Here is a 16,779-nt window from a genome sequence, read left to right on the forward strand (position 1 = left end):
TCTTCCTTCGACTGCCCTACTCCACTTTAACTAATTTGGTAGTACCTTTCACTACGTATTCACCACGACAATAAAGGAAAACGACCAACACTGCCTTTGCTTCAGCAGTGCGCCTATTCCAAAACAATACGTGTAGACTTAGCACGGTTTGCCTTCAACTCCATATCTAACACGTTACTAGCACTTAACAATAGACCTAACGCAGTTCTTTCTTTAGTACGCGCCTATTGCTTGACTTCGCGATAAACTATACGTATGTTTTCTCTTATATGCGCCTATCACGCCACAAAATACTACGCGATAACCAACGTAGTTTGTCCTTTACTACGCGCCTGTCACGTCGGCGTCACCAAATGATGAGCCGACTCCTAAACTCATCACGAGACGTGACGGGAGAAATTAGATAAGATAGAAACGCACGGTGTTGACGGTTCCGTGGTTCGAGGAGAGCCCATTTTGTTTCTAATATTTTCTTATGTATGTTTTCTCTTATATGCGCCTATCACGCCACTAAATACTACGCGATAACCAACGTAGTTTGTCCTTTATTACGCGCCCATGATCCAATAAACAGGTCGAGTCAGAAGCAATCGTTATCGACAATTTTTGATTAATATCCCCCACGCTGTCAAATTCTTTATTTACGTTTTCACACAATAGAAAGCATTTTGTCAGCTCGGGTGAAATCATCTGGCCTTATCGGACAACCTTATTATTGGATCATGTACGCGCCTATCACGTCGGGGTCACCAAATGATGAGCAAATGTGACGGGAGAAATTAGACACGGTGTTGACGGTTCCGTGGTTCGGGGTGAGCTCATGTTATTTCTAATATTTTCTTAACTCCAAACCTACATATTAATACATAAAACTACAATACATTTCGAAAGCATACATTGAACGTGTAAATAGATTTGGGTTTGGACACATTTATGGCCTTTATTTATGATCACCCAAAAATACACACGACAAAAAATACATTCTTATGCTTTTCCTAATTGACCCACTGCGTGTGCGACAACATACCAAACCGCTTATCCAAAGCACATACATTGCACCCACAACGTGTGGGTTATAAATAAAATATTTGTGATCTAAATTTAAATAGAAACTTTTACAATACAAATATGTACTTTACTTACTTAGCTGGCTTGTTAGAGAACGGTTGTTCCATAAGCCGAGCTTAAAAAAGATTTCCAAGCGCGTCGGTCTTGTGCTCAGTCCACCAATTTGGAAGAACACATTCCAAGATGTTGTTTTCTACTTGGTCTTCCCATCTAATTCGTGGCCTTCCCCTACGGGAACCATCAGAAGGCTCATTTTTATATGCCTTTTGAGCTGGGGCATTTTCATTCATCCGCACAACATGGCCTAGCCACCGTAGTCGCTGCAGCTCAATACGACTGACTATGTCGATGTCCGCGTATAAATTGTAAAGGTCGTGGTTCATTCGACGCCGATATTCACCGTCGACGCAGATCGGCCCGTAGATCTTTCGGAGAATTTTTCTCTCAAACACCCCAAGAACTGCCTCATCTGCTTGCGAAAATACCCATTCTTCTGATCCATATAATAGCACGGTTAGTATCAGCGTCTTGTAAAGATTGAGTTTGGTCTGGCGGGAGGTGGCCTTGTTTCTAAACTGCTTACTTAGACCATAGTAGCATCTGTTGGCCATCACAATCCTTCTCCGAATTTCAAAACTGATGTCATTCGTTTTATTTATGGCGATACCAAGGTATATAAAGTCTTTAACTACCTCAAAGCTGTAGTTCTCAAGTTCCACAGTTGGTCCGAGTCTACTGGACGTCTTGCGCGTTGATACCATCAGCTTGGTCTTCTCGCCGTTTACTGCCAGACCCACTTTGGCAGACTCCTTTTCAATTTGTTCAAAGGTGACTGTTACTGCTCGCAATGTTAAACCCATTATATCGATGTCATCGGCGTAGGCGAGTAACTGGTGTTGTTTGGTGTACAGAGTGCCATTTCTGTTCACCTTTGCGTCTCGTATGACCTTTTCCAGGAGGATGTTAAAAAGATCACACGACAAACTGTCACCTTGTCTGAATCCTCGTTCGGTATTGAAGGGCTCCGTTCGGTATTGAACGGCTGACCTTATGCCACTTAAAGTTATCCGGCTTTAAACACCTCTGAACGGATAGGGCTGTCGAATGCGGCTTTATAGTCGACGAATAGGTGGTATGTGTCGATGTGTTTTTCGTGGGTCTTTTCCAGGATTTGGCGCAGAGTGAAAATCTGGTCAATGGTGGATTTGCCAGGTCTAAAGCCGCATTGGTATGGCCTGATGATGTCATTGACCATTGGCTTCAATCGTTCACACAGCACCCTGGATAGCACTTTATATGCGATGGGAAGGAGACTTATTCCTCTATAGTTTATACATATCGTTTTGTCACCTTTTTTGTGCACGGGACACAGGATGCTGAGGTTCCAATCATTGGGCATGCATTCATCTAGCCAAATTGTGCTAATCAGCTGGTGCATGCTCCTGACCAGCATCTGGCCACCAGTCTTGAATACTTCGGCTGGTAACCCATCGGCTCCTGCTGCTTTGTTGTTCTTGAGCCGATTAATTGCTTTTATGACCTCATCTTGGCTAGGTCGTATACACTCCATACCATCATCTCTTATTGGTTCTGGGGTATCTTCTTCATCGCCACAATTTGATACTAGTAGCTTTTCGAAATGCTCCTTCCAGATCCTCAACACGCTGTCTGTATCTGTCACCAGGTTTCCTTCTTCATCTCTACAGGAGGATGTGCCAGCACCAAAGCCTTCAGTTTGGTGTTTTACTCGTTGGTAAAATTTCCGGACTTCATTCTGACTCCTGTACATCTCGATTTGCTCACGCTCACGTTTTTCTTGTTCTTTCTTCTTTTTTTCTGAAAACACGTTTCTCCTCTCTCCTTTTCTCCCGATAATTCTCCATCACGTTACGTGTTGCTACTGTCTGCAGGGTTGCCCTATGCGTTGCGTTTTTCTTTTCTTGGTGGTGGTTTTTGGTACCCAATTGTTCTTTTTGGTGCAGTTTGTAGGGAGTGGGCAATTCTTTGCCATTGTGCTTCTATACTATTATCAGGACAAGAAGTGCTTTCTTCAAGCAGATGGGTAAGTTGAGCGGAGTAGGCCTCGGCTACCTGTTGTGTTTGCAGCTTTTCGACGTCGAGTTTCCGTGTTGTATTAGATCGCACCTTTGCTGCGATGGTCCGAATCGATATTCGCTCCTCGGATCGATCGGACGTCTAAAACACTGGATGAATGTCTTCCGTCTATCACAACATGATCAATTTGATTTCTCGTTACTTGATCAGGAGAGATCCAGGTGGCCTTATGTATATCGAGATGCCTGAATCTGGTGCTGCTAACTACCATGTTTTTTGCTGCCGCGAAGTCAATCAACCTCATGCCGTTGTCGGATGTTTCTTCATGAAGGCTGAATTTTCCGACGGTGGGGCCAAAGATATTTTCTTCTAGCAGAATTTTGATGTCATGGCCAGAGCAAAGATCATATGCTGTTTCTAGGCGCTCGTAAAATATGTCTGTTCATCTTTATCTTCGGTCGGAGCATGGGCGCAAATTAGACTGATGTAAAAGAACTTAGCTTTTATACGGATTATAGCAATTCGCTCATCTACTGTAGTGAATCTGGAGACAAGGTCTTTTATTCTCCTGTTAACCATAAATCCGCAGCCAAATTCATGTCTCGTTTCATTGCAGCTACAATACAGGGCGTAATCGTATGATTTACTTACGCCTGCCCCTTTCCATCGCATTTCCTTTAAGGCAATAATATCGGTTTTGTACTTCTTGAGTATATCCGCCAAAGCGAACACTGCGCCTGTTCTGTACAACGTGCGCACATTCCAAGTGCAGATTCGCAGATCGTGGTCCGTTATACGTTTGAGGGGGTCGTCAACATTAGGGGGGTTTGGTTTTAATTTTTTTAGCTTTTTCGTAGTAGGTTGGGTTTTTCGGGAGTGGGGAACTAATCCGACGCCTCAACCCATTTTTAATAGTTCTTATGGATGAACTCGCGGCACATATTAGCTCACTATTTCATCGGGTGATGAGAATAGCTCCCCAGGTGGCACCGCGTGGATGTCAGTGTCCATAATTGATATGAAAGAGGGACCAAGGTAATCCTGGACTTTGTCATGTTAAAGCCAATCAGAGCTGTTGCTTGGTATCTACCATCCCATACGCTACAACACTACAAACTGTACAACTATTAATAATGTTGTAAATAAGATCAGTTAATGAATATCAAGGAACACCAGCAAATAGCCCATCTACACCCCAACAACAACCATTTTGACAACCATCGGTCTCCCTAAGGCATGGTGCAACAACAGCAATGCCAGTATTAGTTTTAACATTTAGTTTGTAAGTTGTTAATAAGTAATGTGTATATTATATAACGAGCCGTTTAATGGATAAATGCATTCCTTTCTTTATCTATTTGGATTACGTCTTTGTTTGCAGTGCCACATTCTCAGAACATCTTCAAGTCCTTCATGAGGTAACCCATCTGTTAAAGTCTGCTGGTCTGACCATTACTGTTTCAAAGAGCAAATTTTGTCAAGCCGAGATAAAATATTTAGGGTATAGAATAGGGAGATGTTGCCTCAATGTTGACCCAGACAAAGTCTCATCAATTGTTGATTTTCCATTGCCAAAAATCCCCAGATAGGGCCACTAACTGAGGCAATAAAAAGTTTTGAATTGATTAAAAGGGCACTGAGTGAAGCACCAGGTTTCGCCGGAAGCACCAACAGGATTGTTCTAAGGAGTTCTATCTGAAAAAGTCGACCTATATTTATAATTTTTTGTGGAGACATTTAGTAGGGGAGACTGGGGCACCTACGGCACTATTTGCTTAGAGCTCTATATCTCAGTACTTATTCAACATATATAAAACTTTATGACTGATTATTGTCCTCTGACACTTAATTATAAAAACTAGTACCAAAAAGATATCAAAAATTAGTATTAGTCAAATTCGCCGAATGTGCCCCAACCCGGGGTAGCTTCGGCATTTGATGGGGCACATTCGGCATCATAGTCATAGCCTGGTAATTATCATCGCTATCAGTCTGGTTAAAATTCAAATCCTCTAAAGGCTATATTTGGTTTTAATACGCGACACTATGTTTGAATTTTAGGGCTATATTTTCTAGCGGTGGACGTTGAAATCTTAAGGTCGCACACACCATCAGATATATGTTTTTTCTATCGCATTTTCGTCAATACAAGCACGTTTAGTCTTATATATGTAATTTCGAACCACATAAAAGGATTATTTTAAAGACAAACTCAAAAACATTTTAAATAAATAATATTGCACTATCTGTATATGGCCGAATGTTCCCCACTTTAAAATGCCGAATCTATCCCGAATGTACTTTTTACAGTTTTCTTCATTTTTTCTATAAGTCTTGTAAAAACATTATAATTTTTAAATATTTTTACAATAAGACACATCGTAATTAACCACTTTTTAATAATATTGGCTTAAAATTTGAAAATTTTTATACACGAAATACTTACGAAATGGAATGGAAATATTACAAAAACATCTGTAAAAATACAAAAACCCGTGCATCTAAATAAGTTTATTAGTTAGAAATTTCAAACTTTGTGACAGTTATTTATTTCGATATTCGATACCTATGTATCGAAACCAGTGATGTACGGTGAGAGCTTCATATCGATAACGCTATTGCTGAAGGTGCCCCAGTCTCCCCAACCCAATAAGAATACATTGTACCAAATTTCTGCGAATTCGGAATAGCGAAAATTGGTGGGTACCCTTATATGGGAGCTATCCCTAAACGTGGCATAGCTGCGGACAAAAGACAAACCTATGCAAAATTTCAGCACCCTATCTCAATTCCTTCAGAAGATAGCGTTATTACAACAGACGGACGGACATGGCTAGATCGTCTGATCAAGAATATATGAATATTTCGATGAGTTACAAACGGAATGATAAAATTAATATAAACTCCATACTATGGTGGAGGGTATAAAAACTAGTGTTTTCTGCAAACAACCACATATGAATAGTTGACATTTTGTTGTATTTTTAGTTGCACTCCACGAAAAAGTCTTTGTGACCTAATGTTGCCCACAGGCAACAAAATGTTTTAGAGCTTATATTTAATATTCAGCTTGTAAATATATATTATTTGGACTTCATATGTCAATACCTGAGTATGGACGACACATATCAAAAGAAAATTTACAGATATTAAAAGTTTTGAGCTTTTCAATATAGAGAAGAGGGTAAATTTGTGTACAGTACCAATCTGTGTATACAGTCCAAATTATTTAAATCGCTTCGTATTCAAAATGTATGAATTCTGCCATCAGAATTATTTTTGATTCTTGTAAAAATGAATCTAGAGAATAATTTAAAATAATTTTTCTGTAGATTTTGCATTTGGTTTTCATGATATTGGACTTCATTTTTTCCGAAAGAATGTACTGTATCTATCGAATGTAAGGATGTAGCTATGTCAAATTTTATCTATATCCTATTTAGGATAGTTGCTTTAAATCTGAAATTTGTTCTAAGATCGCGAAAAAATTCGTGGCTCAAAGGGTACGAAATTGTACGAGTTCTGCCATCAGAATTATTTTTGATTCTTGTAGAAATTAATATAGTGAATAATTTAAAATGATTTTTTTGTCGATATTCCAATTGGTTTTCTTAATATTGGACTTTTTCCGAAAGAATGTACTGTATCTCCCGAATGCAAGGATGTAAAGATGTCAAATTTCGTGCATATCCTATTTAGGATAGTCGCATTAAATCTTTGAACAAAAATTTGTTCTAAGAAAGATTCGGGACTCAAAGGGTTAACGAAATATATATAGTAAAAATACTCAATTCGATTATTGCAATTTATATTTACGAAGAACATGAGCTAAATGTAATATTAACATTAACATCTGTTTGTACATACTTTTTCGATTTTATATATGACATTCCGTTCCCAACATCTTTTGGACACGTTTTCCAACCGAATTGGCTGGAATTTTGTATGTTCATTGGCTGTCAAATTTCACTACCAAAAAATATCAATATTGATCTCCAGTTTATTATAGCCCATATAGCGGTAGCCTCACTATTATACAGTTGGGATTATTAAGAAAAATAACGCGGCTTTTAATTAACACAAAATATTTATATTTATATGATTTTCAATCTAATTTGTTTAATATGTTATCTGTTAATGCAAGAAGTATTTCCTCAATATCGAAATCTAATATATTCCGAAATGAAATTTGGAATTTTGGTAATATTCCTAAAATAATTGCAGTCCAAGAAAGTTGGATACACGCTGATTGTACACGTTTATACTCTATTTCCGGATTTAATTCTATACATTGTTGTAGGTTAGATGGTTTTGGCGGAACAACAGCAGTATACTGTTACTGAAATTAGCAGTGAAAATTACTTAGATTTTATAATGGTATCATTGCCTTAGGTAAAAGTCGACGGAGTTTCATTGTGTTTAGTGTATAGGTCACATAAATGTTCATTACAAGTTTTTTTCGGTAAACTGGAACAATTGATACTAAAAATTAATGATCATCCTTGTGTTTTGTTGGCGATTTGAATGTCGATCTTTTGTTAAATACAATTGAAAGGATGAACATAACTAATATTTTTGCAGAATACCGATTGTTTTCGTGTCACAATCTTGTAACTAGACCAGCAACTGGAACATGTGTAAATTGTGTATTCAGTAATATGTCAAATACAATTTTAACAAGCTCTATAGAAACATCAATCTCTGATCACAATCTTATGTTTGCTAGTCTTGATTTAAAGTATGGAAGAGAAGAAATAATGATAGATCGAAAATACTGGTTTGATTATAAAAAGTTTGGTGTATATTTGTATAGGCATATAGGTCCATCTGATGAAAGACTAAACTCAGCTGAACAATATAAACTGTTACTCAATGCTCTATTGTCGGCTGAAAGTTTCTGTAAATCCACCACAACAAATGTCACAGACGTCAGGAAAAAATTGAGACCTTGGATGTCAGAAAAGTTAATTTCTCTGATAAATTATAAGAATTCTTTATCAAAGAAAGAAAGACAAAGTTAACGCGTTTATACAAGGTAGAATTCGACGATTAAGTAATGTAATAAAGTTATGTAACAAAGCCGTAATGAATAATTATTATACTTACAATGTGCAAAAATATGGTGGAGATAGTATGAAGTTATGGTCCTTTTTAAATAGACAATTGGGTAAAAATGCTGAAAGTATTAACACTTTGGTAACAGAAAATGGTACTATTTTAACTAACGACAGTGATAAAGCTGAACATTTCAATAATTTCTTTTCTCAGGCAATACAAAATATTCGTGATAACATTGTTTCAAACAGTCATGATGATATTAATGAATTTAACACATTATGTAGCGTTTCAACTTGTTTTTCATTTAATGAGGTAAGCAAAAAAAAGGAAGAAAACATTTTGATGGTTCTAAATAATTGTAAATCGACTGGTTACGACAACATAACGAAAAAAATTCTATTAAAAAAATAATTAATATCTGAACGAATATATACTATTTTTAACAAGATGATTCAGGAACTGCTCTAAAAATTCACAAAATTACTCCAATTCCCAAAATCCATGGATCAAATAGAGTACAACATTTTCGACCAATATCAATCCTTCCAACAATTGATAAGATCTTCGAAAAAATCATGTGTGAACAATTATCTTCATATCATATTGAAAATGATATTTTATTTGAACATCAATCATGGTATAATAATAGAAGGTAACAGCAAGTGTTTTTGTACAAAAAACGATACAACAACCACATGGAAATTAGTTGTTGAAAGTTCTACTAATGTGAACTCATTTGACAGAAAAATGTAAATAAACAAACAAATTATCATCAAATTATTTTTATTTTCAAAATGAAATATTTTCGAATGCTCAAAATAAAAATTGAAAAACATGAATGAAAATCTATCAAATTTATATTTCTATCTATTCCACATCTTTCCTATAATTGAGCCTTTGCCATATATATGTGTAACACATATGAAAATGCTGGGAATAGCGAGTTATTCCTTGAAGAAAGATTTGCTTCCTCAAACTTTCCCAGCAGGCAGATTGAGTAAATTGAATACAGGAGCACATATAATAAAGAACAATTTTAAATTGTATGCGTTCCCAATTTTCCTGTTGGGTGATTTTTAAAAACATAATTTGTCAAATTCATATTGACACTAGTATAACGTTGGAATCAAATCAGCTGGGATTTGCTGTTACCTTTTATAATTGTACCATGAACATCAATAAGGCTTTAAAAAGGGTTCAGGTACGCAAGAAGCTTTAGTAGCAGTTATAGACCCTATTTGTGAAGGACTAGATAAGGGATATAAAGGAATTGCTGGAGTTTTTTATGACTTAACCAAAGCGTTCGATCTGGTTGACCATAAGATTTTTATAGAGAAGTTGAAATTTATTGGTTGCACCACAAATACATTGTCATTGTTTCAAGATTTTTGTTATCAAATCGGGAGCATTTTGTCCAAAGAGGGGTGTGGGGTGTGGTGTTACATAAGGTAGCGTTCTTGGTCCTGCTTTATTCAAAATATTTATTAATGATCTTAAAAACATTCCCTTTATGGGAAAACTCTTTATGTTTGCGGATGATATTGCTATATTTTATAACTATAATTACCCGCAGGTTTTGAAAACAGAAATTGAATGTGATGCTGCAATTCTTGTTGAGTATTTAAGATTAAACAAACTTGCACTGAATTCGAATAAAACATCCATCCATAGAAGGTACGTTGATTGAGGAATCGGAATCTGTCAAATATCTAGGGATATACTTTAGTAAGAATTTATCTTGAGATAACCATATTCATAAGATTAAAACCAAAATTTCTTCAGGAATTGGAATTCTTAATAAGTTTAGGTATAAGCTTAATACAAACGTAAAACTATTGATATACCATTCCCTAGTTCATTCACATCTAAAATATCTTCCTATTATTTACGGATACAATATGACTCAGTGTCTTAAACATTTGCAGGTATCGCAAAACAAAGCCTTAAAAATTGTTTATAATCTTCTGTTGCGGACACATACATTAGATTTATATAGAGATTACGCCAAAACCATTTTGCCACTTAGAGATCTTTATATGTACCAAGTATTGCTGTACGTATTTAAATCTCTTCAAGGAATAAGTTCTCATGTCCTTAATTATCAAAGAAATGTATATTTGACGGGGAGAGTAACAAGACAATCCACAAACTTAAATGTTGTGAGATGTCGTCTTGAAACTACAAAACAGCGAATATCTTATAGTGATCCAAATGAGTATAATAGTATACCATCAGAAATTAAAGGAATAGTTCCGTTGTCTATATTCAAGTCTAAGTTGAAAGAATACTTATTACAAGAATTGGAAATACTTTTTACATAATTTGCATAGTGTAATTATTATTTATTGTAAATAATAGCAGTTGCCTTTTTAGCCTCTAAAAAGCCATTTGGCGCTGAGGCGAACTTATATTGAAAAAATTAAAACTTTCTAAATAAATAATAATATTAATAAAAAATCACTTTAAGAAAAATTAATAAATTCTAAAATAGAAAATTACTGTGAGTTAAGTACGTGAACTGCATCGCTGCTGACAGGAAAAGAGATCGAGAAAATTCTCATTTTTATGCAAAAATTCAATGCCGGTTATCGTCTGTCATCGGTAATACGTATTTGGTACCTGAAGGTTTCCACATCACTGTCGCAAGATTTTCTTGAAGTGTTGTTTTTAGGGAAAACACTGCTGGGATACATAAGTTAGTAACGTACACCAACTCTGCTGGTGGTGCTTTGATATCAGCTTTATATACAACGCGGATGCCAATTAAGATTATTGGTGGTTGGTACATCCACCTCGATGAATCGTGAAATAGAATGGCGGATTTAAATGCCCTATGTCATCTTTCTAATAAGCCGTTTGCCTGAAGGTGATATGGTGTAGTTCGTAAATGAGTAGTTCCAATCGTTTGCATTAATTCAGCGAAAACCGCGGACTGGAATTGTCGGCCTATGTCGGTCGTTATTCGGTGTTTAACACCAAATTTTGAAATCCAATGGGTAACGAACCCTTTTGCTACGGTTTCGGCAGACATGTCGGGTAATGGAATGGCCTCAGGCCAACGAGTAAATCCGTCGATTATCGTGAGACAATATCGCTGCCCTTCATATTGTATAGCCAACGATGTAATCATTTATGTGTGACAAACGCTCGTACATGTCTGGTGTAGATATCGTGTGACGCTGCGTTTTTGATCGCTGTCAAGGTATACATGTTTTGACAAAGCTTTATTCATCCCTGTCCAGACAAACCTTGAAGTCACTAATAAAGTTTTAGCACGAATTCCAGGATGAGCTAAGATGTGTAATAAATAATGTACCTATTTCCGGAAACTTTTTGGGACGTATGGTCGATCTCGAGTTTTAGAAGTATCGCAAGCAATATGTTCATCACATTCTTAAATACCTTGATTTTTTATTAAATCTTGCAGTTCATTGTCTACTATTTGCGCTTCTGCTAAATCCTTTAAATTGGAAATTGCTTGAGTTTGGTTACTGTGTATGTTGTCTATGCGAGACAGGGCATCAGCTGTCGAATTATCCCGTCCAGGTGTATGTCTAAAATCAGTTGTAAACTGACTAATAGAATCAAGCTGCAGCAACCTACGTGGAGATGCATTTTCCATCTTCTGTTGTAGGCGAATATTAATGGGCGATGATCGGTAACTATGTAGCACTACGTCCTTCAACTGCGTAGCGAAAGTGATAGACAGCCTGGTAGATGGCAGCTGACTCTCGGTCCTATGTCGAATAATTCTGCTGCGTTTCTGTTAACTTTTTCGAATAAAATGGTTGCATGTTACAATTAACTTTTTGGTGCAATGCTGCTCCAACGGCTGTGTCTGATGCTTCGACGTAAACAGCAAATTCATACGTTGCATAATTCAGCTTTACAATGCTCCAACGCTTTTTTGGTGGCGGTAGACTATACCAGTGCTGTTGAGGAGACTGCGGTGGAGTTTTGTTTTCCACCGAAGAAGATAAACTCGTGGACGAAGGCTCCCGCTCGCTGTAGTCTTTCAACAGGGCCAAACCAGATAGGCTGTGTAAAAATAGAAACAAAATACCATCATATATAACTGGGTTGACAGTCGCTGGTAGAGAAATTTCAGGCCAGTTCGCTATCATTGTCGCTGTAGCAGTTTTATATGAATATTGTTTCTCTTGGTTGATTCAATCTGGTTCTGTTTCCAAAATAACAATTGTAGCTACTTCCATTGTCTGCAACCACAGACCTTCAGGAGTAATTCGGGTAAGTTTGGCCATGTAATTGAATAAGTGCACACATTCTGGGCAGACATTCGGAACTCGGTCATCAATCCGTGCCCAATACGCATTGAGACAACTGGGTGGGGGTGAGCTCCGAGGACGGCATTCACTCTGAATTCGTTCACGCTGTGGCAACTGCGCCAGTATGAATGCTATTCAGATATGTTCGATAGGTAACTTGATCTATAGGCTCCCTTATAAAATGTTTGACCTATCTATCTACATCATGGAGATCATTTCTGACACGCCTGGAATATGGTGATGGTTAGGGTTATTGCACCCGAGCAGGTACTGCAACGAAAGCATATTGATATGCTGACGTAATGAACGAATCTCCGTCTCCTCATGAAGAAGGTCCACTGGTGTCATGAGGAGGCAGTCTCTTGCAGTTCTCCATTGCGTAACACTAGTATTCGGAGAACACACTTTGTAGGAGGTCAATAAGGTTTCCTTATCTGCGCCCCATGTGCTGCCACAGATTTGAGGACCTTGTTCCTACTTTTCAAGTTATCGCAAATGGATGTAATTTGCGTGGACGATTTGGACATGCCGTCCAATGTATTTTGTGGTAGTTGGCGGTCGGAATTGTGTGCCCCTCGACAAGCACAAACAATGGCATTCTCATTTCCGCATCCATTTGGTGTACAATGTGGCCAAAGATTTCGTGGCGTTCACACATATAGTTGAGAGATGGATAGCTTTCCCTAATCCTGGTGAGGAGTAATGCCTAAAGAGTCTTCGCTACTTGTGACTGGTGACAAAAGTGAAATCGGACTGTATGATTCAACTTTGCTGGCATACTGTCCACGGTTCGGAAACGACGTGGTTGGCTATAGACAAATTTAGTACTTTGGTCAGGTACTCAACTCCTGGATCGTCCAGATGTTTCAGCATATACATGTATATACGGATGACATCACTCATTTTGATACCTACTCGGCGGGAAGAGATCATATACGACGTAGTACTCATCGCTTCGCCATGTCGCTCTAGGGATGCTCGACAAACTGTCGGTTAAAATAACTGGCGCAACTCGTCGGATCAGTAACAGTTCCATCGTAAATGTGACTGAGGTCCTGTTATCCTTTTTACAGGATTCGAGAGCGAACCCACTGTTTACCTACACTGGTTCCGATTATGCAACTCCTCAGGTGCTCCAACCATTTATTCCGCTTATGCTCCGCGGATTTGCTGGGTTAGATCGACGAACTCATCACGCGCATTTGCTAGACTGCCATTTGACGCCATTTATCAGACCTGGTGACACAATGGGTATGTCTGGCGACACGGTGACAATTTTTAAATTATTCGTTCAGTATGGATCTTTTATTGGGGAAATACTAATATAAAATGTAAAGACATATGTTTAATCAGATAAGTCCTCTTTTCTTTTTGTAGTCTTCAAGGTTCAAAACCCGTTTTGTTGTTGCCTCGGTTATTTTGGGAACAGGTTTCGGAAGATTGCTGACTGCATTCGCTAAAAGAGAAACATGTTATTATTAAAACAAGTTTATGACATAACGTAATATTGGTAAACCGGAAAAAGTTAAACTACAGTCGACGTATTGCTTCGGCAAAAAGTATATAAAAAATAGATTTCACATTTTTTTCTTGTTCACACAATTCGATTTTTTCCCTATAACATTTTGATCCAAAATTAGATTTTTTATTCATTGCTATATTATCTTTTTATGTATTTTTGGGGTCGAGAAATTCATTTCTGATCTTTATTTTTTATGTTGCTTAGAATTGACCAGAGCTGAATTTAATCGATCGATTTTCGGCTCCATACAAATTGGCCTGCCCTAATATATATATATATATATTACGTTCCAGATAAAATAAAATCTTCTTCCTGAAAATCAGTCTCTCATAACTAAATTTAATTTTTAAAATAACCCTTAATTTCGATTTCTGAGGATCATATACATTGCTATATTATCTTTTTATGTATTTTTGGGGTCGAGAAATTCATTTCTGATCTTTATTTTTTATGTTGCTTAGAATTGACCAGGGCTGAATTTAATCGATCGATTTTCGGCTCCATACAAATTGTCCTGCCCTAATATATATATATATATATATATTACGTTCCAGATAAAATAAAATCTTCTTCCTGAAAATCAGTCTCTCATAACTAAATTTAATTTTTAAAATAACTCTTAATTTCGATTTCTGAGGATCATATACACTTCATTACGGATTTTGGTCGCAATTTATCCGCATTGAAATATGTATTGATCGATGTTTTTTTTTTGCAACATCAAGAGAAGTTTCGCAAACTTTGAGGATTACGATTATTTCATAATTATAGATCCCCCAATTTATTTGAAGGGTACTGTTATAATCCGCAAGGATTATATATTATTTTTAAATATTTAATGTTTTCGGTGAAATTCTGGTAAAATTTAAGAATTAAAATTTTTTGTTAATTTTTTTGTATAAAATTAAAAAATAAGTAAGATGACATTTTTCGGAAAAAAGAAATAATTGTTCTCAACGTATTTTGTTGTTGTTGCAATTTAAAAACGGCTTATTTCACGAAGGAAGCCACATATCAACGCTTTTGATCACAACAATAAACAGCGTAATTCCAATTTTCAAACTACATATTGGGGTTTCAAGCCGCGTCGTCTGATTAAAGTAAACTTTTTCGTACAATTTTAAGTTATTGTGCACAAACACGAAACATTTCGTATTGAATTGAGGGCAGAATGATAAGTGTTAAATTTTTCCGTCCGATTTTAAGTAAATGAAGCACAAAAGGGCCTATGTTTGTTCGATTTAAATAATATTTTGCTTGGTGTATTGTATTGAGTATAGAATGATGTGTGTTAAGATTTGTTTTGTTGAAATCAATTTGTTTTTTGTTGAAATCAATTCAGATTTAGATATATCTCCCATCCGATTTTATGTAAATGGTTTCGCCTTCGGGAAGAAGTGCTGAATGCGATCGGACGCTTCCACAGGTTGCGGATAGTCGGAAGTCCAATATTATTATTGGGTAACTGTGAATGTCAACCTCAAATCCTCACTAAAATCTTTCACCACGGCCTGTGGTGAAGTCTCGAGACTTCTTAGGCTGGCCTTCAAAGTGCTTCCCATTGTAAAGATGTATAAATCATCAGGGGGTTACTCTGTACTGCGATGCGTAAGGAAAATTGTATCGCATCGCGCATCGTTTTCGTATCTCCTTTCGCATCTACTTTACGCAAATGTGGCATCACCGCAATCTGTAATACGAAAATGCATGTCAAATTCGTTCGTTAAACGCAAATGAAGCGAAACATGTAAGTAAACCCTTAATTCAAATGGCACTCCAGCAAGAGATGTCGCTGGTTGGAAAAAAGTAATGTTTTATATTTTGTATATAAAATGTGAAACTATGTGTGCATATTTACAGGTTGGTGTTGATAACCACCAAGCAATTTCAAAGCAGCGGCCACTTTTATTGAAGTTGGAATTGCTGTGGATCTATTTGGAACGACGAGGTCATTTTAATACTATATCTATGAACCGATTTTCTCGAAACTTGGCAGTTTACTAAATACATAAACGCATTTTTATTGAGACGAAAATTTTGTATAAATTTTTAAATATTAAATATTTGAAAAAGTTTAACATTTACTTCATACCTGTGTTCACTTAGGTAGAGTATATTTGATCGATCTCTTAAAATTCCTTTTTTTAATTCGTTCATCATTTTTGTTTTTTAAAAAAACACTCGTACCACATTGTTTACTTTGTGGTGCCAGTGTTGCCGTAGTACAGAGTACCAAATTGTACTCTTAACGCATTCAGCTTTCGCATCGCATTTGCTTTCGCAACGCAATACAGAGTAACCCCCCAGAGCCGGAAACCACTAACGGAGCCAATTCCAAAGAGACCTCTGACAAGAAGATTTACCGGAGAGCAGTTACAACTGCAACCGGTTTATCGGACGGGATAGAGACTCGATAACTGATAAGGAGTTCATACTGATCAGGAGGAACCTCGAATTAATTCGGAAGTTCTCCAGGAACTATCCGAGGGACTTCTTGATTGAAAGGACTCCTACACCACGGTAGTCCCTCCTAAAGAGTAGAAGACTGTGACCCGAACTCAACTAGGAAGTTGGTAGTTGGGAGGTCTGAACTCTCAGTACCCCCAAAGGTAAACTGAGCGCTGAGAAACCCCTAACACCATCATCCACGAAAACTGTGGGTAAGGATCTGTCGAAGTCAGCCCGAAGGAGAGCCCGTAAAAAAAAGCTTATAATCCACCCTCTTTCGAAGTGTCGAAACCGAAATCAAAAGTTATGACAATTGGGCAGCTTTCGTTGGATAAAACAAAG

The sequence above is a fragment of the Musca vetustissima genome, unplaced genomic scaffold (genome assembly GCF_032173495.1).
Source record: "Musca vetustissima isolate MV318-11 ecotype Yass unplaced genomic scaffold, APGP_CSIRO_Mvet_v1 utg30864, whole genome shotgun sequence".
Classification (NCBI taxonomy): domain Eukaryota; kingdom Metazoa; phylum Arthropoda; class Insecta; order Diptera; family Muscidae; genus Musca; species Musca vetustissima.